At 35.4% G+C, this 25,476-nt stretch overlaps 1 protein-coding gene across 1 annotated transcript in view; it reads right to left on the minus strand.

Moving 5' to 3' along the window:
• FOXP2 (forkhead box P2) overlaps nt 1-25,476 on the minus strand; it is a 698,983-nt gene that overhangs the window by 76,516 nt on the left and 596,991 nt on the right. The gene's annotated exons all lie outside the window — the stretch shown is intronic.

The raw sequence follows: 25,476 nt of genomic DNA on the forward strand, positions 1-25,476 counted from the left end.
AAAACAAATTTGATAAAAATTAATTTTTTCCCATCCAACCACTGCCCTTCTTTTTCTAAGTTAATTTTGTCTGTGTCTTAAAAATAATGTTAAGAAAGGTAAATTTAACCTATGGATATCTTGAATTTTAGTTATTCTATAGCTATCAGATTACAAAATGATGCCAGTTTCTACCTCCATTTCATTTTATATCACAAGATATCCCACCTCTATAAATTCTACTTGCTAGAATGTCTAATTTTTCCATAACTTCATATACCTTGCTTAATAACTGATTTTTGCAGTAAGGTTTCAAAGCCGAGTTTAAGATGTAGTTTTGCTCACTGTCTCAATAGACTTCCACTATTACTTTTTACCAACTAGTTTCACTGAAAGGTTTCTAGCATTACAGGTAATGTAAAGTCCATTAGGTCAGGCTCTTCATAGCATGACATGCAGTAAATTACAAGTGCTTCAAGCAGCTCGGTGAATTACAGTTCATCACTTTGAAAGGTTTCCCACTACAAGACTACAGATATCAGATCTGGCAGTTAGGATCCAATTAACACTTTGGTCAGAATAATCAGATTGCATGTGTAAGCCTTGTATAATTCGTTTATTGCTTCCATGCATCTTCTGTCTGTAGGTAAATTTGTTGCTGTTACTTCAAAGCTTGGATTCCCTATTTCACTTGCCTTTGGGTTATATTTCAAGTCTTTTGCAGGGCAGTGATGAACTCTCTCTGTTCCAGCAATTTAGATCACTTGTCCTGTAGATATTACCGCTTGAGAAATGGTTTGTTTCTGGTAGTTTTGTTTTGTACTCTTACCATGTCATTATATGTCTAGAAAAAAATTGCTCGCAATCTTTACTAAGCACGTTTTATTTAGTGTAACAGCGACAGTTTCTTCCAATGTGATCATTGTGAATCTTGCATAACAGCCTTATACACCATAAATGACATATGCAATGACATTTACATGTGTACTGTCATGCAAAACCATTTCCTGCTACACTGGATATAATACTATGACTGAATGAAAAAAACATTCCGATTTGGTTTTATCATTTTTCTAGCCATGGTCAGTGTATTTAGAGGTTCTTTGGGGAAACACTAATCAATGAAGAATACGACATACTGCGAATTTGGCAGTCTTGGCTAGTACTTTATGGCCAGTTTAGTCACACTTTAAAACATTATAACTAACTGGATAAAAATGTAGAAAGAACAATCTCACCCAAAGGAGCCTATAGTCTCTAGAAAAACAGTAATTGAATATACAAATTCCAGCCTTATAAATTTTAAACTACAGTGGCATAATGCCTTATCAAAAACAAAATTACTAATAAACACTTTCTGTAATAGCACAGTATTTGCTCTCAGTGTAGTTTTATTTAAGTTAATGTTTCTTTTGTTTCTTCTGCATTATGCCTAACAAAGTTTAAGTTCTTAGTATCATAACATGGACTAAATTCAGTACAAACTGCCAAGAGTGCCTCAAAAATGAAGTTAAAACAAAATCTACTCACAGATTGTTTTTTAAAATATCACTATTATATATGGTAGTGTTTTTCTAAATTTGGTTATTGGTTGAAAATACATGCTTATAAAGTCAAGGTTTGTCTCACTGATAGCAACGTAGCGTCTCCTGGAAAAGAGCAGATTCCAATAGTTCTGGTTCTCCACAAATGTTCATTTTAGGATAATTACCACTGTAGAGTTCTTGAAAGCAGAGATGCCTTCTCTTTGCCACCGTCTGAATCCTACACAATGTTAAAAGATCTATCAGAAGACCTCCCAACCCCACAGGATACTGGGCACAACTCATGTAGAGGATTTATGGGAGAAAGTGTATAAATAAAGGATGGGCTGGCAGGGATGGGTTACAATCTTCAGGATTTCAGGGATGTCTACAATATTTAGATAACAAATCAAGTGAATCACCACAATATAAACTCCATAACCCCAAGAAAAGTGTTCATAATAGTTAGCACTTATGTTGTGCTTTAAAGATTTACAAACTGCCTTAGATATATTATTTCAGTTTATCTTCACAGCCCCATGAGGTAAAATCTCCTTTTTGCCTATGGGAGACTAAAAGTTATGGAACTTGGACAGGTGTCTGAAGCAGAAATCAAACTCATATCTTCCTGACTCAATTCTAGTGCTCTCTCCATCTACCTGATCCTCCTTGTCTAAAACTCTGACTTTCATCACTACCATCAGCCTCATTCACTCCATATTTCGCCCCCTTCCAGCTTCTGAATTCTGGTGTCTTCTCTCTGTTGATTATCTCCAATTTACCCTCTTTTACATAGTCATTGTTTTTCCCATTAGACAGTTAGCTCCTGAGGGGCAAGGTTGTCTTTTGCCTTTCTTTCTATCCCTAGTCCTTAGAATAGTGCCTGGCACATAGTAGGCTCTTTGTAAATGCTTATTCCCTCCCTGTCACTTGTCCCTGTACTGGGGATATACAAAGATAGATAAGACAGGGCTCTTTGCCTAAAGGAGTTTAAAATCTAGAACTTTGACATTAGACCTGTATGCTAAAAACAGGAAAAAGTCTAAAGGTGGACTATAAAGAAAGTGCTGTGAGCTCAAAGGAGGGAGATGTCACTTTCAGTGAGGGGGTCAGAGGTGGGCAAGAAAGAGATCAGGCTTTATGGAAGAGTTAACAGTTGAGTAAGGCCATAAAGTCAAGGGTTGTGTGTCTCAGATGACAGCATTCCAGGCATGGGATAGGGAAAGGGCATGTGACTCAAGACAGAGGAGGAGATTGTAGGGGCATTCAGGAAGTGCTGAGGAAGACAATCTCCTGAAGCAAAATGTACATGAATCATAAAGCTGGAATGGACCCTAAAGATCATCCATTCCAAACCTCCTATTTTGTGGATGAAGAAACAAAGGCCTCCAATTTGTAATCTGCATAAGTTAGAAGAAGAACCATATCCAGAATGCAAGTTTGTAGACTGTTAGTCCAAATGCTCTTTCCCCTACACTCCAGGGCAGATTGAGAGAAGGGTGAAAAATAAAGGTTAGAGCCAGATTGTGGATGGTTTTAATAATAGTTTGATTTTCCCATGGTAGGCAATGGAGAGCTAATGAAGGTTTTGGAACTATATGGAAAGTTTTGAGTTGAGTTTTTCTGTATGAGGAAAACCATTTTGGCAGCAGTATATAGGATTATTGGAAGGGGAAGAGACTAGGCTGCAAGGAGAGCTGGTTAGAAGTTATTGTAGCAATTCAAGGATGAGGTTATCAGGGTCTAAACTAGGGCAGCGAGTGGCCTGGAGAAAGTTAAATAGGTGATGAGTATGATAGATATTATGGATGCAGAAAGAAAAGCATTTGGTTTTGGTTCCTGGCTGTAGTGTTGCTTGTCCATTTAAATGGATGTTTGTATGCATTTTTTAAGTACACTAGAAACAAATCAAAGCCCCATGAACTAGGAAACAGCAGGAAAAACCAAGCAAACAAACTATGGTATGTTAACAAAATGAAACATAAGTGTGCAACAATATTTGACGAATGTGAGGTATTCAGAAAAACTTGGGAAGGTTGGTATGAATTAATTCAGAGTGAAATAAGCAGAATCAATAGAACAGAACACACAACATTATGATGTAAATAAAGAAATTGAAGTTAAATTCATATGATGGGGAAACAAAATGAAGGTCCAGCAAAAACTGAAACAAGAGGTAAGTTTCATTGAGAAGGGGTGGGTACAAGGATAGAATAGTGTGTACAGATATGTCCAAGTTTCTTTATGTGATGTTTTTGCTTAGTTGTTTTCCTGTGTCAAAAGGAGTGTTAATCTGAGAGGGAAGGTTAGGAAATGTGATGTCAAGATAGGAGGTGACGAGGTATAACAATGTGTAAAAAAGAACACCATAGGTGACAGAATGTTTCTTTTGAGATGTTGCAACTTTAGAAGCAATTTATGAAGTTCACTATTCTTAACTGAGTGAAAATGTATAAGTAACAGGAAAAAAAAATAACTAGAACAGAAAAAATAATTAAAGTTACCAGCTTACATAAATGGGAATAGCACTTGGCAAATTATACATGATAGTTACCTTCCCTGTATCATGCAGAGTTATCTTGTACTGTGGAAAGGCATTATCATTAAGACAATATAGTTGCAAATCTTCTTTAGAGTATATGTAAGTATGGGTTATTTCTGTAAATAGTTTTACATACAAAGCAATTAAACCTAATGAAATGTATGTGCATATAGATGCATACATATAAGTATTTACATACATATACACATAACGCACATATAGCTACATGTTTATAGGTCTATGTGCTATGGTAAAAGTATGCCCTAAACAATTTTTTTTTATTATTGTAAAAATGCCTTGAAAAGACAACCATATCAGGCAACAGTAACTTGATTTTGATCTCAGTATGTGGTAACCTCATCTGTGTGTCAGCTTGCAGTTTGAAAGCGCGAAGTACTTTTAGTAAAGCAACACTTGTGGTTTGAAACAAGTGTGTGGGAGAAAATAAAAATAAAATATATCCAATTTCATATCATACGATATAGTCCATTGTGGGAATATAATTTGTAGTCAAATATCACTTTCATCCATGAATGTAAAAATATTATATTTTATTCACCTTATATAGTTAATACAAACAGATAATGTATTAATTGGAAAATAGCATTTTAATGCTTATTTAATGCTAGGATTTTGTCACCTAAGTTGTGTCACAAAGGACATTTTATGAGAGACCCTGGCTGTCCTACATGACATTCAGAAGGCTAAAGTTGTACCTAAATCATCTTTCCCCTCCCTTAATTCAATATGTGGCTACTGCTAACTTTAAAATTTTTTTGATTTTTCTTATACTGAGTTCAACTAGTCTACTAGAATCACTTAACTATGGAATTCAAAAGGACCTCGGATATCCACTAGTATCTGGAGCACTTACAATCTCTTTTACAACATTCCTAACAATGTTAATTCAGCCTCTTCTTGATAATAGTAATAATAACACCATAACAATAACCTGCACTTGAAGGTTTGCAAAGCATCTTACTGATTTAATCTTATTTCATCCTCATAACAACTCTAGGAGCTGGTGCTAGTTTTATCTCCATGAGGAAACTGAAGCAGATAAGAGGTTCAAAAAATGCATGGGGTTATACGACTAGTAAGTGTCTGAGGTCGTACTTGAACTCACGTCTGTCTCACTGCAGGCCAAGGGCTGCTGTCTCTGAGTGCTTCTGGTGAGGGTGACCTCCTTCTATTGATACAGGTCCTTCTACTTTTCGATAGTTCTAATTATTGCGGCATTCTTGGACCAAAAGCTATCTCTAGAACCCCACTCCTAGCCAAGCGGAATAAAGCTAATTTCTTCTAGAAATATCACTTTAGAAAATGCCATATAAAACTAACATCAATCAGTGAGACTTGGTTCACAGCCATCGTTTCATAGATTTGATTCAAATAAGCAATATTTATTAAGCACCATTGTGTACAGAGAACTGTACTAGGTTCTGGGAGAGATAGAGAATTTAACAAGATATACTCCCTAACCTGATGGAGTTTCTAGGCTTGTAGATATAACGGCAAATTTTCTCAACAGGAATGAACCAACCAGAGTGACACATTAGGAAAGGTTATCTCAATAATAATGACAATAATAATAATAGACTACCTAATACTTCTAAAATTTTCAAAGCCTTTTTTACATATTTTAGCTAATTTGAGCCTCACAACAACTCTATCAGGTATTATAATCTCCATTTTATAGCTTAGGAAAATGAGTCTCACAGAAATCAAGGGACAATCTGGGTCTTTTTGACTCCATGTCCGGCAAATATAATATGCTCCCTTTGTATAAAAAGTGTGAAGGATACAGCACAGATGGAAAAGGCAGGAGTCATGTAGTTTAGTGAAGGAGGTTATTACGGTAATTTAGCCAAGACTAGATTTACAAGAGTCGACGAGGCCCTAAAAAATAATAAACCATTAGAAGCTAAGAGGAAGGGATAGATGTGAGAGTTTGTAGATGTAGAAATTGTTGGGATATTACTAACTGAATTAAGATGGGAAGGTGAGAGACCAACAAAGCCTATAAGACTTGGAAGTTGTAAGACTGGGTAACTGAAGGATGGTGGTTCCTTCCAAATGCATATATAAATGTAGGGGAGGTTTTGATGGCAGATTTTGATGAGAATAAGATAAGTTGTTTTGGATACATGCAGTTTAGGGTTTCTTGCAGGATATCTACATAGAATTAATTGTCCAGTAGGCAGTTGGAAATATAGGACTGCAAATCTGGAAGAAGGTGAGTGGTTCACAGAGTCCAATCACAGTGTGATCTAGGAGGATGAGGACAGGAAAAAAGAAAGGCACTGGATTTATCAATAAGGGCATAAGCAGTCTTGGAGAGGGTAGTTTCTGTAAAGTGGTACAAAGAAAAGCTGGTTTACAAGAGACTGAAGCGTTGAACAGTTAAGCCATGTTAGATTTTACTCGTAAACCATAAAACCCCAGGAGTAGCTCCATAACTGGCACAAATATGCTCTTCTCTTCTTGTAACACTGAGGGAGGTGGGTAGAGGTTCTTAGCCTTTTTTTTGTATTGTGGACTCCTTTGGGAATTTGGTGAAGCTTATGGATCCCTTCCCAGAATCATGTCTTGTTGTCTACACTGATAATTAAAGGAAATGACAAATTTCAGTTAGAGGTTGTTAAAAATACAATATACTTTTTTTCCTATCCAAGTTCAAAAAGACCCTCAAATCTACCAGTGGACCTCATTAGGACTCATGCATACCTTAAGAAATCCTGTTTTCTTCTAAGATGAATTTTCAAAAAAAAATCTAGGTTCCTTTGCTTATCAAATTTGAAGTCCTTGAAGATGATATATGCCACCCTTAGCCTCAACTCATAGTGCTGTTGCCATAATGTCACATGGAATCAAGGATTTCCCTTTAGAAAGAACCTACTGGATCAGAACATGTATTGCTGTGAGAGTCAATTGCAACGCTGAGGCTGGAAACAAGCATACAAGAACTTAGGGTCAAGTAACTGTTTTTGCCACTTCATATCCCCAAGATGAAGTTTCTTAATACTGAATTTTGGATTCTAGTGAATTGTTATATACCAGAGTTCCAGCAAATTTTTCGCCTTTAATGACACCGAAACAGAGGCTCTGCATCCTGTATGAACAGATTGCAGTATGGAGGAATTGGATATTTGGCTTATATAACCTCTGATTGGAATTTCTGAACAGTTCATCTGATCAACACATAATTTACTAATTTTTCTTAAATTCATATTCCTCAAGCATCCCCTCTCAAATCTTAGAAGCCCCAGAAGTGAATTCTCATGAAAAAATTAATATTTTTAATAAATCATCTAATTGGGTTAGAGGGAACAGGAAATTTGCCATTCACCTGCCATTCATCGCCTTGCTATTTAAGATAACCATGTAGATAGTGATGAAATACAGAAAGTGATGGCTCCTTTGGATTTTTCAGATGAATAAGTAGAAGTATTGGTAGACTACTGATAAAATAGCCAAGTAAACAAGTATTTTTTAAGTGCTTACTATGTGCAAGTTCCGTGCTAAGCTCTTAAGATGTAAAAAGAAAGGCAACCAAAAAAAAATCCCTGTTGTCAAGGAACTCACAGTCTACAGGGTTGTACAAAATAATAATTGTAGTGTGTTTGTAGGTCAGATCTGCAATGTGGTTTTTACTTTTTTTAAAAAATCATCATTACCGAATCATATTTCTAAAAAATGTTAATACAGATATGACACAATTCTAAGCATTACATACAAAATATTATACATATATATATATATACATATATATATACACACACACATATTATATATATATGGATTGTCTATATTTATAGTTTTCTCAATTACCTGTAGCTTCTGGAGTACTCTATGTTCATAAAAGGTATAATGTCAAATTCAAAATCTGTAATAGTGAAATTCTGTAGCTCAGACAGTCCACTAGATTTATGGCTACTTGTATTCATTGAACTCAATTGCCCTTCTTTGGGTAAGTAAAAGAGTGAAAAGTGCTATGGCTTAACCTTGTCCTAACTGCTACCTTCAGTAACTCCTCTTTCAAACTGGAATCAAGTTTTAGGCCTATCCTTTACTTATGTGATGGTTATGGATGTGTTGACATAAGAATATATTGTAAACATATCCTCTGGGATCTTAGAGATCTAGGGCATTTGAGGGGGTGGAGGGAGGCAGCTAGGTGGCACATTGGATAGAAAGGGTGCCAGGCCTAGAGTTAGGAAGACTCCTCTTCTTGAGTTTAAATCTGGTCTCAGACACTTACTAGTTGTGTGAGCCTGGGCAAGTCACTTAACCCTGTTTACCTCAGTGTTCTCATCTGTAAAATCAGCTGGAGAAGGATGTGGCAAATCACTCCAGGAATTTACCAAGAAAAACCCAAAGAGGTCATGAAGGGTCAGACATGAATGAAATGACTGAACAACAAAACAAAAGTCCAGTTTTTAGTCTGGGGTTTGTGAACTTCAAAAAAAAAAAAAAGTGATAGCGCTGTTTCAATATGATTGGTTTCCTTTGCGTATTTTATTTTATGAATTTAAACATATTCTTCTAAGAAGTGATTCATAGGCTCACCAGACTGCTGATGGGACTAGGACACAAAAAGGTAAAAACCCCTAATCTAGTTCAGCTGTTTCATTTTACAGTGAAGGAAACTGAGACAATATTTCATTGCATCCAAAAGGGTCTAGTATATATAGAATCTAAAATATATCATATGCACCTCACAACAAAAATATTGAAAATATCACAAATGGAATAACAAATCACTCCAAAAAAAATCTTCATCTGAAGTATGTAAATGATATTATGAAAAAAGGCTTCATTTACAAAAAAGGGAAACATTCAAGTCATTCAAGTCAGTTCTAATGAGGAAAAAATGGGGATACTGAAATTTAGAATTTTATCTTATGTAACCTGGGACATCACCTACCGAGGCAATAACAGAGTATGTTGAAAGTGAGTGTATAAAAAGAATACAAAAATGAATAATAAAACTAAATGTCAAATGCCTTGGAAAAATATAACACAAATGAAATAAGTTATTTTTAGGATAAAATAGTTTCTGTAACTAGTCGATATTGCTTTCAGTATTTAGCTTTGTATCACCTTAATTATTTCAATCCTCAGGCAATATTTTAGATGCTAATTGAAATTTAACTGTATACATGCACATGTACACAGAGTTTGAAATACACAATGCTCATCATCTTCCAGGAACATGTTATCTATTGGTATAAATTGCAAGGGAAATATATCTTTAGCCATATCAATCTATACATCATAGTTGCTATTCATGATATCTATTTACATGTCAACTGAGATTCTAAACTCATATGTATTTACATTATATTATATTAATGTAACATAAGAAAATGGCTATTTGTAAGGCTGAAAGGGACTGAATAGGAAATATTTTGGGAATTTTTCCTAGCTCTGTTCACTCTGCAGTCTGTAATAAACCATTCCCTCCACAACCCTCACCACCCCCAACTTATTTCTTCCCCTCTAAAACAGAGACAGCAACATAGCTTCCAAAGTGGATTTTCTTTAAGCACAGATCTGACCATGTCATGCCCCAATCAGTAAATTCCAGTTGACTCTAGACTCAGTTATAAACTGTTGTTTAGCTGTTTTTCAGTCATGTCTAACTCTTTGTTATCCCATTTGGGGTTTTCTTGGCAGAGATACTTGAGTGGTTTGCCATTTCCTTCTCCAAATCATTTTACTACAGATAAGGAAACTGACGCAAACAGGGTTAAGAGACTTGTCCAGGGTCACACAGCTAGTAAGTTTCTGAGGCCAGATATGAACTCAGGAAGATTAATCTTTCTGACACTGTATCCACCATAACACCTTTAAACTCTAGTTGACTTTTAAAGTCCTTCACAACTTGGCCCTATCTGGCCTATTTTTTCTACCTAATTGTACATTTTTTCTCTTCTCATATTTCTTTTTTTTTTAAATTATGCTTATAATGTTCATTATTTCTCCCTTCCATTGATGCCAATGAAGATTTTTTTTAATTTAATAAAAAAAATTCACAACAACCTCATAGTCTAGCAAAACAAATTACCACATTGTCATTTTATTTTTAATTAATCTAAAAGTCTGCATACTTGTGTTCAATATCTAGGCATTCACTTGGAGGGGCAGAAGTGGAAGAGCAGAGAGAGAGAAAAAAGTATTTGCAAGTACTCCCTGGGAATTTTAATAAAGATTCTTGTTCCTTGAGCAAAAAAATTCTATTCCTACTATGACTTTCTAAAAGATGACACTGAATATTGCCAGTGATAGGCCACATGTTTCTCATGTCCACTGGGCTCAGAATGTCATATATTTTGTATATTTGTATGATACATGGGTATAAAAATCTTTTCCCTTTAAAACTGTAATTTCTATATTAAGTACAAACCGTACCTCTATTCTACCCTAACTAGACCTTCATAATGGAAAAAATTTATTCATTTTCTTTTTAGAAATACTGTTTATTCATTTACTTCTCTAAACATTTCCCTTAGAAAGGCACTGACTACTAGATTTGACCAGCTGATTTTTATTTCTCCAACCTGCAGTAGCAGTCTGGATTCTGCAGAGCTTTAAACTGTTAATGAAACACTAGAAAGGGTCTTAAAGGGAGGCTGAAAACCAAATGGATTTGTAGAAAGAACCACGTTTTAATTCACCATATGTGTATTGACGTTTGAATGGTTATTCCTGCAGTTGTTGGTACTACTTAGCTGCATGCTTAATCCTTTCTTACTTCATTGTTTTTTTATGATTGTTTAGCAGCATTTGCAAATATCTATACTCATCTCATCATATACATCTTAGACCCTGCTATTTGGAAGCCACAGAGGCAACAGTGAACACAAGAATTTTGTGGATAGCATGCTGTTGTGTGGTTTTTTAAACAGGTACTGAGTGATACTTTACTAATTGCTCAAGAGAAACTGTTATTGTCCATTATTATCATGAATCTTTCTTTGAGGGACTCTACATGTTCCTAATGAAAAAACTAAAAGAGGCAGAATGAAGCAGCAGAGAGAAAGCTGGACTTGGGAATCAGAATGCTACCTTGAACGCTGATACTAGCTGCGAGACCCTAGGCAAAACCCTTCAACTTTTCAGAACTTTAGTTTCATTATATATAAAATGTAAGGGTTGGGCTAATGACATCTAAAGTCTCTTCTACGTCTAAGTCTATGAGCCTGTGAACCTAAGAATGCAAATGATGCCATTTAAAAAATAACAAAACAAAACACATACCAAAAGGCTAAAGGTTTGTTAATATAATGAAGATTTTAGGGAAACTTACTACTATTCAAGGAGCCTCCTCCCTGTCCCTCCCATCTCCACTCCCATTGTGAATTAGTGGCAAATTCATCCTATCAAAAAGAACATTCAGAAACACAAGTTGCCCCATAATTAATATCTTGTCTTTAACTTCTGGACTTTTTACTTTAATTCTAGTTCCCAAGTTCCTAGTTTCTAAGTGGAGACAGATGGACCTTTTCAAAACTGTTAGCTGACATTTTAAACATTAAAGGGATCATGTCAGGGTCTGAAAAATCTGCTGGAAGAGAGAGAATAGGTTACTTTTTTTCTCTTACTGGTGTTATTAACTGTTACTGTTGTTCAGCTGTTTCAGCAGCGTCCAACTCTTCATGACCCTGTTTAGTTTTTCTTGGCAAACATATTGAAGTGGTTGTCCATTTCCTTCTCCAATTCATTTTACAGATGAGAAAACTGAGGCAAAAAGGTTTAAGTGACTTGTCCAGAGTCACACAACTAGTAAATGTCTGAGGCCAGATTTGAACCCAGGAAGGTGAGTCTTCCTGACTCCAAGCCTGGCATTCTATCCAGGTGTCACCTAGCTGCTATCTAGAATGTCTTCATTATTCTATTGTTATGACTCTAATTTTATATATACATACACACATATGTATGTATGTGTATATATGTATATCATTATTATTTTTTTGTTATGACTCTAATAACATATATGTGTATGTGTGTGTCTGTGTGTACTTATTACAGTGTGCCAAATTACATTTCTACGTTTTAAATGAACTTTTGCATCATATTTAAAGTTATCTGCATACTCATATGGAAAACAAAAATAGAGCATTATCTTCTGGAATTTACTTGTACTGGATGCAGCTGTCCTTTAGTTCATTTGTGCACTAATTATGGGACTATCACAAGTTCCATAGTAGGCAATAAATGCTTGTTGAATTATTCTAGATAGTTTCTAATGCAAGCCTTAGCTGAAAAAGTCCTAAGTGAAACTTCCTAAGTTTTGAAGGTAAAATATGTCATAGATTAAATGATCAATGAAGAACTTTTGTTTTTGCTGTTAAAATTTTTAAATGGACACTCCTAAAGAAAATAAAATCCTGTCATCACCTGGCAAAATCCAAATTCCTCAAAAAAATTTTTTTTAAGAAAAATCATTGAAATGACTAACAAAAGAAAAGGAACAAATGTTTATTTTTAGCCTATTCTGGATTCAGATCAGTCTCACCTGGTGAGAGCTGCAATTGTTTTAATTTACTAAAACTTCAATTTACACTTTTAGTCCATGCACACAAAAACATTTCCAGAGAACCTAGAGACCCCTACTGGTTTGCTTAACACTTCAATCTTCTTAGGACATATTAAGTCATTAAAATCTCTGTTATCACTTAGTTAGTCATGAAGTCAATAAACAGTTATTGATAGGGGTCTCACAATTAAAGGGTCAATAACATCTTTATCATTAGAATGTAAATCAGGGATTTCTTGTATCCTCAGTTCACCTTGAGAAAGCAATTTTAAAACTCTGCAAGTAGATAATCCTTTCATTCAGCAACCATTTTAAAAATTTTATTGTGTGCAAAGCACTACACAACACCTGGGGTGAGAGGGGGAAGATACACAAATAAAGTATGCCCCTGTACTCATAAAGCTTGCCTTTTAGCAGGGGCTATGACCTACTTCAATATGCAAAACTGAATAGTAACAAAGAATAGCCCATGTTCTAAAAGGAGAGAATACAAATTAGGATAGGTTTAAAGTGATATGGGAGGTAAGAGGAAGGACAAATCATTTATTATTTAGGCAATCACTGAAGCCTTCAAGGAAAGGGTGGCATTTGAGACATGGTGTAATTTGACAGATGGGTCAAACTTCAAAAGATGGAGATTTGGAAGAAATGGTATTCTATGCCTATGTAATGGTGGCATAAACAGTTTTGCATTGTGAATAAAGCACTATACATGTCTAACAGGCAGCAAGCAGCACAACTTGGCTAAAGTATGGTGATTTTGGGGGGCAAGAATAAGCTGGAAAGGTAAAGGAGGTATCAGATTGCAGAAACCTTGAATGCTAGGCTAAGGAGTTTGTACTTAATTCACTTTGCCAGTGGCTTTCAAACTTTTAGTAGTAATAGAATTCTCTTATAAAATAACACTTTGATGGATGCTTTGTAGTAAAATGTTTAAAAGCTATGACTTAAATGCCGATTATTTATGGTACCAAATTACTAAGGCTGATGTTAAAAACTTTTTAAAAAATTTCACATCAATTTCATCTTGAATGCAATATTACAAAAATACTGCAATTACTCAGTGAGGATATGATTGTTTGCTATTAATAAGTGTTTGATAAAATTGGAAACTATATCAGATAGGTTTCATCTTGTAAAATATTTTCCAGCACATCATTTTCTCTTTTTCTTAAGTAAACTAGCATCTGGGAATTATTTCAGGTAGCATTGCATAGCAGAAGGTAGATCTGATCAGGAGATCTGGTTTCCAGTTCTGGCTCTAATATTCACTAGCTGTGTGACTACGGACCAACTTCTCAACCTCTCTGAGCATCAGTTTCTTAATCTGCAAAATGTTGTCATGAAGGTGCTGTGGAAAGTTTAGATTGCAGTTTCATTGTGAATTGTTAGTTCATCACATTTATCTTAAAAAAACTGAATTTTGCCTTTAAACTGTTTTCTTTGTCTTTGTTATTTTGCCAGAACTATGGAATTATTACTTTCTAAATCTTTTAACGTAACGCTGCAGATATAGTTTATAACCAAAAATTATATACATGCAAAAAGTGGCATAAATATACCATGAAAAAATGCATACTTGGAAAAGAATTGGAGTTTGACATGGAAGGAAACTGATGGCTAACAATAACAACGACGACAACAATAATAATAATGCTAAATGGACAGTCCTAAGGCTGTACTGACATACAACCAATGTTAAAAGACCAAGAGGCTTCCAATGTATAGGGCTGATTGATTCTCTATGGAGAATTTATGAGAGCATACGAACAAGGCAGACCAATGAAAGGCCACAGAAATACTGAAATACACACACACACACATGCACACAAATCATTTGAAGCATTATACAAACATGAGATAGCTACTATCATATCAGTCAATTGAGGATTTGTCAAACATCTTTTATGTGTCAGTAGCCTATGTTGCCTATGCGTTAGGCTCTGGAGAGCAGAGTACTTATACAAAGAATTAAACAATTCTGCCTCTCAAGGAGCTTGCATTCTAATGAGAAAGACAAGAATACATCTAGAAATATACAGACAATAAAAAAGTGAATAATGGACATATTTACAAAGCAGTTAAATACAAGCCACCTTGGCAATCAGGAAGGGCTTAATTAAAAAAAATGATTTCTTGAGTTTCATCTTTAAGGAAGAGAAGGTGCTCTACCAGGCCAAAGTGTAAGAAGGGAGTTCATTCTAGGCATGAAACTAGGATCTGGGGTATTTATTTCACTATCACATTCTTCATTAACACTTTTGGTTCTTTGTCTTCTTGATTTGAACCAATAATCCATAATGGGCATTAGTAGGAAAAAACATGTGCATGTGTATGTATATATGTACAAATATTACCCTATCTAAAACTCCCTAAAATACAAATCGTCACTGATTATTTTATATGTTGCATAATGAGACGGATTAACAATCTGATTATGCAACACACATTACTGGGTGTGTTTACCAACTGATTCTAAGCCATTTCTGTCATGTGACTATGATTTCCCATGGTTCCATTAAAACACATTTCTATATTACTGAGAGAAACTTAAGTGGAAAAGTATGCTGTATGTACTTATCTGCCTTTACAACTATTTTGTTTAAGACATCTTTGGACTACTTTGTGGAACCACAGGCTTCTATCCAACAAGAAGCCACTGAAAAATTCTGAACATCAGATTGGACATGATCGTATTTGTGCACAAAGAAGATTGTTAATCTATCAGTGATTTGAAGGATGGATTGGATGTAAAAGCAGTACATTTCATACACAGTATATAATTCTAAATCCTTAAAGAACTTCATTCTGTGGATTTTTAAAAGTCATGGTTTCCTATCGGGGGTAAGAGAACCAGCAGAAAATGATGACCGACCTCAATCTTTATTCTTAGTGAGTGAATACTTTAGGACTCTCATTTTGATGTGATGTTTCTTCCCAAAGTGATCCACACATTTCTTTCCTGCTTCTTATTTTACAAATACAAAGGTTTACAATTAATTATAACATATTTTTGCGTGTTCATGATATATTTATAGAATCTAGTGGTTGAATGTTGGAAAGGAATACTTTCCACTGGCAAAGAACTTGATTTTAATACATACAGACTACAAACTATTTGACTTCAGGGATAAGTCCTAGGGAGTTTTACCCAATTCACAGAGAAGTTAAATGATTTGCCTGGGATCACACAATCATAGAGAAAAATGGGACTAGAGATAGGTCTTCCCAACTCATAACCTAGCAGCTAAGTGTGGTAGTGAATAGACAGAGCAGTAAACTTGGAGTTAGGCAGTGTTGAGTTCAAATCTACCCTCAGACACTTAAATTGCCTCAGTCTTCTTATCTGTAAAATGGGGGTAATAATAGTGTTTCCTCTAAGGGTTGCTGTGAGGATCAAATGAGATAATATTTAAAAGGCACTTTTAAATGTTAGTCATTATCAGTATTGTTATCTGTATGCTATGTTGACTCTACTCAAGTTCTTAAATGTGTCTATGTATGGGTAAAAGAAAGACACTTTGATATAGTAGATAGTGGGCTGATTCTGGAGTAAGGAACGGCTAAGTTTCTATCTTGCCTCTGACACAGTAGCTGTGTAACCATGGACAAGTAACAACTTCTCAGGGCCCAAAGGTAGTTTTATAGGATTGCAATTGTGTTACAGTAGCTATGTCAATCTGATTCTATGGATGGAGCTTCTACTTCAGGAGTTTCTAATACTGATAAAATGACATGTCTTCTAACCCCCAATATGGATAAAAATAGATCAAATAAAATCACATTTTTAACTCCATACTTTTGATCATGAATGAAAAATTAAATTGAAATTTTTCTTAGGACTAGTAAACTCCTGCATGCAATTAAATCAACAGATAATTGATAGAATCACAATCTTACAATTTTAAATCTGGAGCAGACAACAGAATACCTGAATTATAATGCCACTATCTACATTTTTCTTGATTCAATAAGTTGCAAAAATCACAATTGTATCTTACGGTGCTCTAGTCAACACAATCCAAAGACTTACTTATATATGCTGTTATTTATCTCTTCTAGTTATCTCTAAGTTTAAATTCCAGCACTTAATATTTAAAAAATCATTTATATAGTGGCAGCTATATGACAGTTTGGTTGCCCAGTGACTAGGGAAGGGAACAAACATTTATTAAATACCTCTGGTGTCCCAGGCACGTACTAAGCACTTTACAAATGAAAAAGCAGTACATTTCATACACAGAATGTACATGTGAAGTCATGCAAAACCCATTTCTATGTTAGTCATGTTGAAAAAAATAAAGAAAAAGAAAAATTACAAAAGTAAAAATATTCTTCAATATATATTCAAAATATATTCTTCAATCTGCACTCAGAGATGTGGATAACGTTTTTCATCATGCGTTCTTTTGAATTGTTGCAAATCATTGTGTTAATCAGAATCACAAAGTCTTACTGTGCACAATGTTCTCTTGGTTCTGCTCCCTTCACTTTGTATCAGTTCATGTATCTTCCTAGGTTTTTCCAAAACCATCCCCTTCGTCATTTCTAATAGTGCAGTAGTATTCCATCACAATCATATTAGCATACCTTGTTCAGGCATTCCCCAATTGATGCTCAATTTCTAATTCTTTGCCACTACAAAAAGACTGCTATAAATATAATTGTTCATATGGATCCTTCTCCTTTTTCCTTAATATCTTTGGGATACAGACCTAGTGGGAGTATTGCTGGGTCAAAAGGTATGCACAATTTTATAGACCTTTGGTTAGAGTTCCAGATTGTTCTTCACAATGGTTGGACCAATTCACAACCCCATCAACAATGCACTAGGGTACCTATTTTTTGACATCTCTTCTGCAGCATTTGTCATTTTCCTTTTCTGTATCTTACCCCATCGCATAGGTGTGAAGTGATACCTCGGAGTTGTTTTAACATGCACCTAATGTGAGGCCCTCCCTGGGCCTCAGTCTCTTTATCTGTCAAACGAGGGGGTTGGACTAAATGGCTTCTTCAAGGTATAGATCTATGATCCTATATTTCTAGGGACGAAGGAATCAAGGAAGGAGCTATGAACTGGAAAGGAGAAAAACAATACAGAAGCCTAAGCCTATGAGGCACATTTTTGGATATGTTGACTTTGAGGTAGTGTCAGGACATCTAAGTGGAGATTTGGAAATCATGTGTCTGAAGGTAAGAGAAAGGAGAGGGAGGAGTACAGGAGACTGAGAGAGGTGGAGGGGGGGAGGAAAAGAGAGAATATGAATATGACATGAGAAAAGAATAGCCAAGGACAGAATTCTGAAAGACATCCAGACCTAAGGAGTAAAAGGAAGATGAACAAAAAAAGAAAATAGATAGGAAAAAAAGAGAATAATGGAGATAGGAAGGAGCAGTATCATGGAAGCCAAGTGAGATTTACTGTAAAAAGGAGAGGGTAGCCAACAGTACTAGATACTTAAGAGAAGCAGGAAACTTAGAGACCTAAATTTGGAAATTAAAAGATCATTAAAAGACAATGAAGTGATCAAAGGTGAACATGTATAATATGTATGTATATATTTATATATATACACACACATACATACATATATAAATATATATATATGTTAAAAATATGTATTTTTTTAAAACAGTGGGATATACACTCAACTACCTTGATGTTCCCCTTACTAACACTAAACATGATTCTGTGTTTATATGAACATCTGATGAATCAAAAAAGCCTCATTCCCAATCAATGGTTTTCTAATCCTTTAAATTATGAGAAATGAATAGAAGTAGGTCAAGGATAATTAGTAACCTTAGCATTAAGAAAGGCCAATTTGTGTTTGTTTTGCTACTTCTACTTTTCTCTCAGCTGGTTCTTCATCAGCCTTCCCCCCCACCCCAAATGCAAATATAATATCCACTGTGCATACTGCTGTATTAGATGATTTGAAGGTATAACAGAATGAGTCGCTTTAGGACATTTTGCACAAGTATGTGATCTAGTGATCCAATATTTTTTTTTTTACTGTAATTATCCAGACAGAAAAAAAGGTTGGGTATATATCTCCATAAAACCATGCTCTTAGGTTCTTGGTCTTCATGCATTTTCTCTTTGCCAACAATAATCTCTTCCAATGATGTCTTCTGCACTGTTGAATTTAGTTAAATTGCAAAAAGGATATTTACTCTAGTATGAGGGAAATCTCGGATATAAACCACATTCAGGTGAGCTCAGTTCCAGGTACAGCCTCAGAATACTCAGTTTGGTATGCACATTTAAAAGCATTTAACCTCCTTTCTCCATTCCCTGTTATTGCTTTTATTCCCAATTCATAGGCTCCTTCCTTTAGCTCCTGACCTTTGGAATCGTTTTTTTTGCTCATCCTCCCAAGAAAGTTCGCTTATTTCTTTTGGTGGTACCTCTAACTTCTCTATCACTCCAACTGATAATCTTAGTTATTTTTGGTGTTTTTACTAATACTATCTTATGCCATGTTAAGAGAAGCTTTCTTTGCTGTATCCTTTCCTAGAGAGAATACTGTTCATCCTCTGCACATGGACTGTTATCTGAAATATATTCAAAAGACAGTGATTAGGATTCTGGATCAAGAGTATCTACAGACCATGCAATGTGAGGATCAATAAGCAGAAGGAACTGAGGATATTTAGCCTGGAAAAGATAAGCTTGAAAGGGGAAATGATATCTGTATTTTTGAAAGGCTCTTATATGGAAAAAAAAGTTTAGAATTGTTGTTTTGGCTTGACAGAGATGAACTAGGAGCAGTATGTGTGTGTGTGTGTGTGTGTGTGTGTGTGTGTACACAAAAAGTCGGATTTAGATGTGCACATATTCATATTTTAGTGAAGAAGAATTTCCTAATAATTAGACCTACCCCAAAGTAAAGTGGACTATGGCCTACCTTGGGAAGTAATATGTCCCCAGTGGTCCTCAGGTGAAGGCTGGTGATTGACAGAGATGTTATAGAAAGCATTCATGTATTGTCATACAGATACCTAGACAGCCTCTGTGGTGTGTTTTCCCCCTCCTAAACTTAGGCTTCATTAGGTGTGTACACCTTCATCAAAATTTTGTATCTCCCTCCAGTACTTAGCACAAAGCTCTTCAAACAAGAAGTGCTGAATGAATTTTTGTTCTATTCTATTGAAATACTGTTCCGGACTTCTTGAACATCGTTCTATTATGCATAATCAAATGATGTTTGAATATCAACAGTCTGACATGGTTTAAGGTATTTGCCATTGATTTGTAATTATGTATAATCAGTTGTGAATTTCAACCATCTAGATTAGTTGGATGGGAAAATCTCTGATTTAGGTCAATACTCTCCCCTTCTATGAGATTCCTAAAATGGAAAATGGACTTCTTTTTGCCTTTTGGGGTACTCTCTACAACAAACCTGCTGATTAGAGGATCTTTTCAAATTATATTATTACTATCTCTGTACTTTCTTTTTTCCCCCAGGATGCACATAAATCTAGAATACATACATAAAAAAACAGACCATGTTTCCACTTTAGAAGCTGTTGCTGAGTTTTACTTTCCTACTTATTTGGTAACTATCATATGCGCCTTTCTGCCATGCTTGGACTAATATAAGATAATAACTGTCTGAAAGGATATGTGTTGAGATGTCACTTTTAAGTATGAAATGCAAATTTAAAATACAGTATTTGGTAAAAAAAAACAAAAACGAAAACAAAAAACAACCAACCAATGAATGAGTGGAGTTCCCAAATTTTCTTTTTACAAAAACAAAGTAAATGTGCACTTTTTTATAAGTAGTGTAATGCTGAATTATTTTTGATTAACAAAGAAAATGGTCTGCTACTTCAGTGCCTTGAAAAGCTATTCTGTGATTACATTACAGTACAATGAAGAAAAGTCACTAATGGGTATCTCAGAGGTCAGTACTGAGATTGTGGCATTCAAATTTGTTTATTAATGAGCCCAGGACAGGGTTGTGCTTCTAGAATGTCAAGATTTGTTAATGGAACAAAATTTGAAGTATTGTTAATACCTTAAACCACAGAGAATATCTAAAGAAATCATTTTAATGTAGTACAGTGGGACCTATAAAAGAAGTAACCCCATCCTCAGCAACTGGGACATTTATGGTTGGGAGAGCTTAATCATGAGAATCGTCATTCCTTTTTTCAACAATGGGAATAAAATGGGGTATTCAGGATATTGAAAAGAATTATTGCAAATGTGTACACTTTTGGTCACTGGGTTTTCATGATGAGAACACTGCGCATATTAACTGGTGAATGTAGTTACCATAAATTATATGTGTATGAATGATATGTTTATTCATATATTCAGATGCATAATGGTTTGAAAAATGATTGGTTTTATAATCAATCCAAAAGGGATGCTGCATCTAAAAAATGCCCTCTAGGGGGCATCTGACCTCCCAGACCTTTTCAATTTTGGTATATACACTTGAATTTTGCCATGGATTGGGTGTTCACTACATCTTAATGAAAGTCTCTAAATCCATACCCTGAAATCCTTTAACTCAAAATTGAGTGGCTACAGAGAATTACTAGAAAAAAATCTCTTCCTCTACTAGATTTTATGGTTTCACAGAGAGCATGGGAGGTGGTAATGGTAGCTCAATTGCAATTTAATGGACATTTTGACTGAATAGCTTATTTTTGGTACCAGCAATTCTTTTATTAGCAACCATAAGATAGTATAATGCTAAGGATGCTGAAAAGACTTATTGTAGATATGGATACTTTAGGTCCTCTTTCCTCCCCTTTCTAATCCTCCACCATGATTGCATGTTTACACTCCCCCTCCTCCACACATGCACACAAATAAACACATATATTCCTGTACTCTATTCACTTATATGTGCTCTGAGCTTTGGGATTATATCTCTTTACAAAGAAAAAAAAAAGACAGTGTATTCCCTTTGTTAAGTGGCACTCTTTTATTCCCACCCTTGTTTCTCTCTATTGAGTACCCATGTTAGCCTGTCTATTCACCACTTATATCAGCAAGCTTCTGATTAGCTGGTGCCTTACTTATGTACTTTTGACATTCAGTTTTCAAAAGAAACAAACAGACATTTTAGGGGTAAAAATGACATTTAATTTATCTCCAAATTATATATTTTCCAACTCTTTATCAATTCATTTAGTTTCACTTCTGTATAGTGCCTAGCCACTGTTCTGTGATCAGCTGAGTGCTTAATATAATTCTGATTCTAATCAGGTAATGAAAGGAACTGGGGGGGGGGGTTAAGAAAGCAATAAAATTAATATAGATATGCATTGGTTTATTCTAACACGAGAAGTTAATATAGTCAATTCTGTAGCAAGAGGAGTATTATAATTAAGATAAAGAAAATTACCATAGCATGGGACCTTTCACCTTTCTCTGGGGTACAAAGCAGGGATCACCAATTAGATCAGGTGCACATCATCAATTTTATGAATCTTAAAGCTGTCTATTCCTTATTTTGATGGTTTCCTCATATATTATTGTAAATTTGATCATGTTATAAGTAATATTTACTTACTTACTGCAAAGGTGATCCGAATTTTAAAGGTCAAAGTATTGGGTTTGAAACCACTCAGTTTTTAATAAAAGGTATGCAGCATGTAGTGCCTGTCACACTTCTTGGTTTTGATATTTTTTTCAAGAAGTGTTGGGTCTTGAGAGGATTTCTTTATCCACTGAACATATAATATGTATGCTTATACTTGCATTTGGAATTTATAAAGCAAAATAAGTACCAGGTCAATTTATGAAATGTTATTAAAATTGTACTCAACAGTAATAACAATGTGACAGTAAAAAATAATTTGTGATATAAGCATGTTCCAATGGAAGTTTATTTATACGCCATATACATGTGTGTAGGTGTGTGGAAACATGGAACAAAAAATAAGGCAAACAAAAGATACACTTAACTAGGAGTATTAAGAGTTGATCCCCCCAAATGGCTCTTGAAAAAAAATCAACACTTTTAATTTTTTAAGTGTGCACAGTCTAAGTACTCAACTAATACCTAACTTATTCAATAATTTTTATGATAGAGTTAGGGGTCAGAATTTAAAATATAAGAATAGCCTGGATTTCTCTAAGAAGATTCCCACTATTGCTATTGAAACACTGCTATCAGAAGTCAAAAAAGACTAAGTTAAAATAGAGATGGCTCAGCAAAAAATAAATTTCACACACAAATACATTTCCGACTGTCATAACTAAATAAATATGAGCCTGTTTGTTGAAACGTAGAGGAAACGTGGTTTCGTTTAACCACAGAAATCAATGTCTGGTAATAATGGGCTTCAGTGTCATTTTGATATTGTTATGTTATTCCAATAGATAATGAACTGTCCATAACTGAAAGTGGCGAAAAGGCAGACTGTTTTAGTGGAAGATGAAACAAGAGGTCACAATTCTAGAAAGTTAAGTTTAGCCAAATCCTCTAGACTATTTTTTTTCCACTATCCTCCCCACCTCCCACTTAATTAGGCTGTCAGTCACAATTAGTGGTGCTATAAATTTTTCACAGCTGCTGATCAGTGCTTTGTCTCAGCCAACCTTAGAGAATAGATGGCAGACACAACATGCTTCCTGTGGTTGAAGGAAGATACTTGCTGTTCTAAGAATTCCCACTATTAGCCTCTTCTGTGGTCACAGAACAAGGAATTTCCTGAATCCAGAAGGGGAAAATCAACCCACATAAAAGCAAACAAGTTCTCTAAAGAAGAAAAACAGAAAATGAAGGCATACTTTATAGAAAAAATTTTAAAATGAGGACTGTCGGAATTTTTCTACTGTTTCATTAGGGAATTATTAAAACATAGGCCTATGTTTAAGCAAAACCTTGAAGCTATCTGCTCAAATATTGGAAGTTTTGACAAAATACCTTGGCTGATATGTGGGGATATTTGTAATATGTCCCTTAAAAGGATAATTGGAAATAATATTGTTATACAATACTTTATTGTCATTTATTTCTGTGGCTGTTTAAAATAAAGAAAAAACTGCAACCAAATCTAAAACTCGACTAGTGTGAGCAACTCCTGATAAGAAAACTCCATCTACCAATACAGACCTACAACTGATATACAAGCTATGGTCTTGAAGTTGCTTGTATTAAGAAGTTTAGTGCCTTGCCTAAGGTCACACAGCCAGTATATGTCAGAACTTGAACTCAGGTTTTCCTGACTCTGAGGCCAGTTCTCTCTGACTAGATACACTATACTACTTCTCGGGACTTCTCCAAACTAATAGCTTTCTCAGATATATGAATTTAAAATTTCACTGCATGCATTCCTGCCTGGTAAGAATTAACCTTACTTCACTCATTACTAATTTTTTTTTGGAGGGGGGAAGGCAGAGCAATTGGGGTTAAGTTACTTGCCCAAGGTCACATAGCTACTAAGTGTGTCAAGTGTCTGAGGCCGGATTTGAACTCAGGTCCTCCTGACTCCAGTAGCTGGTACTCTACTCACTGAGCCACCTAGCTGCCCCTCATTACTAATTTCTAACCCAGTTTATCTAGTGCACTAAATTTTATCAGGCTAAGGCTATTCCACTACTGCACAACCATTTTTAAAATGATAAAAACAGAATTCATAAAGAAGCAAATAATATAGGTGACCCTGCAAAGTATTTACTTAGAATGTCATGGCCTTTATTAACATAGAACCTAGGAACATGGAAAAATTAGGTTATTTATGATAAAGTGTTTCACTTTTCCTTGGAGACTGGCTCTCCCTATCTTGGTCATGCTGGAAGTGCAACAGGTGACGTCACTAGAGGATCCCCATCTTAATGTCAGATGTAGGGCAGAGATCTGGTTGGTTTTGGCCAAACTACAGGTTTATATTTGTTGTCTACCCCTACTGAATGGGAGTTTTTTGAGGGCAAAGAATGCATTATTTTTTGTATTTCTATCCTCAGCAATTTGCCTTAGTGCTTATTGGCACACAGTAAATATTTTTACTAGGTACTTTTTTCATTCATTCTTCCAATCACTTATCCAAGAATGAGAGAGAAAGAGAGAGAGAAAAAGAGAGAGAGAGAGAGAGAGAGAGAGAGAGAGAGAGAGAGAGAGAGAGAGAAAGTGAGGACCTCAAATGCAGAAAGAAACATGACAGAAAATATTCTTGCACTCTTCTTAACTGCTCACAATCTGGCTTCTGACCTTGTTATTCCACAGAAACTGCTCTTTCCCTCCAAAGTTACCAATGACCTTTTAATCACCAAAATCCAATGGCCTTTTCTCAATCCTCACTCTTCTCAACTTCTATGCAGTCTTTGACATTGATCACCTTTTCTTGGAGAGTCTCTTTTTCTCTAAGTTTTCAGGACACACCCCGCCCCCCCGCCCCGCCCCAGTCTTTGTACCTCTCCGACCATTCTTTAGTCTCTTTTGCTGGATTCTCATCCGGATTATTGGCTCTAACCTTAAGTGTTGCACAGGGGTCTGTCCCGGGCCTTCTTTTCTTCCTCTATAATTTCACTTGGTGATCTCATTAGCTCTCAAGAGTCTAATTATCATCTCTATGATGATGATTCTCAGATCTACTTATCCTGCCCTAACCTCTCTGTTGACGTACAGTCCTGCATCTCCAGCTGCCTTTCACACATCTCAAACTGGATGTCCACTAGACATCTTAAACTGAGGATGTCCAAAACTAAGCTCACTATCCTTTCCCCCAAACCCTCTCCTTCTCTAAACTTCCCTGTTACTGCTCAGGGCACCACCATTCTCAGTCCTCCATACTTACAACCTAGGTGTCATGTTCTGCTCCTCACTATCCCTCACCTCCCATAGCCAGTCTGTTGCCAAGGCTTGTTGACCTCACCTTTCCCAGATATTTCTGAACTCTCCTCTTTCTCTCCTTTG

The sequence above is a fragment of the Trichosurus vulpecula genome, chromosome 5, assembly GCF_011100635.1.
Source record: "Trichosurus vulpecula isolate mTriVul1 chromosome 5, mTriVul1.pri, whole genome shotgun sequence".
NCBI lineage: Eukaryota > Metazoa > Chordata > Mammalia > Diprotodontia > Phalangeridae > Trichosurus > Trichosurus vulpecula.